Source organism: Dromiciops gliroides, chromosome 5, assembly GCF_019393635.1.
Source record: "Dromiciops gliroides isolate mDroGli1 chromosome 5, mDroGli1.pri, whole genome shotgun sequence".
Lineage (NCBI taxonomy): Eukaryota > Metazoa > Chordata > Mammalia > Microbiotheria > Microbiotheriidae > Dromiciops > Dromiciops gliroides.
In genome coordinates this window covers 258,988,784-258,990,084 of record NC_057865.1, presented here as the reverse complement: position 1 = coordinate 258,990,084, position 1,301 = coordinate 258,988,784, and positions in this window count along the sequence as shown.

The window sequence follows — 1,301 nt, the reverse complement described above, 5'->3', positions numbered from 1 at the left end:
TCCCTCCTCTCCTCTGCTACTATAATGAAGAAAGTGGTGGAGGTTTTCTTTGTTTTGTTTTTCTTTTTCTTGTCCCCTTGAGTAGGGACTATAGTCCTACTCCTATAGCTCACAAGGTAATTCTTACATCAAATACAATCTACTCAGCTTGTCTTGTTCTGAGTTATTCCTATGAATGTATCACTCCCCTAGCCTGAAGTTCTGTCCTCCATCTTTATGAATTTACCTTGACTGTAACTGATGCCAGAAATATATTGTCTCCTCACTATGTCCTCTTAAAGTCCTTGATTTACTTCAAAACTCAGCTCAAGGGGGTATCCTCTAAATCAGCCTTTCCTGGACCCACTGAATGCTAGTGACACCCTGCATCTATGAAATGGGAAAATAGATTCTTATTTTGTGAGCATATTTCATTTTATATGTGCATGTTTTGTACTCATCCTTAGACGTACATATTGTCCCCTTGAGGAATGTAAGGACTTCATATCAAGCACAGATTTATTCATTTTTTCTTTTGATCTTCCCCATATAGCAAAGAGTTTAGCATCCAGGAGGTACATAATAAATGTTTTCTGATTGACAGATTAATTGAATGCAATTCCCTTTCCATCTCATGTTTTTTGTACATCTGATTATCCTTTGATCTTTCTTTTGCTTGATTTATTTTTCTAGGGGGGTAGTATTACCTTGCATAAAAGCTAACCTGCTTTTTTTTTTTTAGTTTTTGTTTTGACAGGTGACAGACACTTTGAGCATTTGGGTTAGGATGCTATACATGAAATGAAGTATCTTTAATTAGTATCTAATCATTTCCAAATTATTCTGTCTGGATATATGGGGACTGATGATATCATGTCTCCACATCAGGATGTCTAAAATGCTGACCCTTCTAGGAGTTGGTATATGTCCATGCATGTGTATGTGTGCATCTGTTGCAGTGGCAATGAGATATTATATGCCTGCATATATTAACATGAAGTTACATATACATATAGTACATATATACATGCATATATGTACAAATATTTGTACCTGTGTGTCTCTATATTAATTTTTCTGGCTTGATGTCTATATATGTATGGGGTATGCATATATATGTGCATGTGTATATATATATATATGGAGTGTGTATATATATAGTGAACACAGACACACATATATACTTATTCATCCATCCATCCATCCATTATCTATTTATTTATCCTCCAAAGTAACATTTAAACATACTCTCACTCTTTTTTTTTTTTTTTTGCTTTTTTTTTTTGCAGGGCAGTGAGGATTAAGTGACTTGCCCAGGGTCA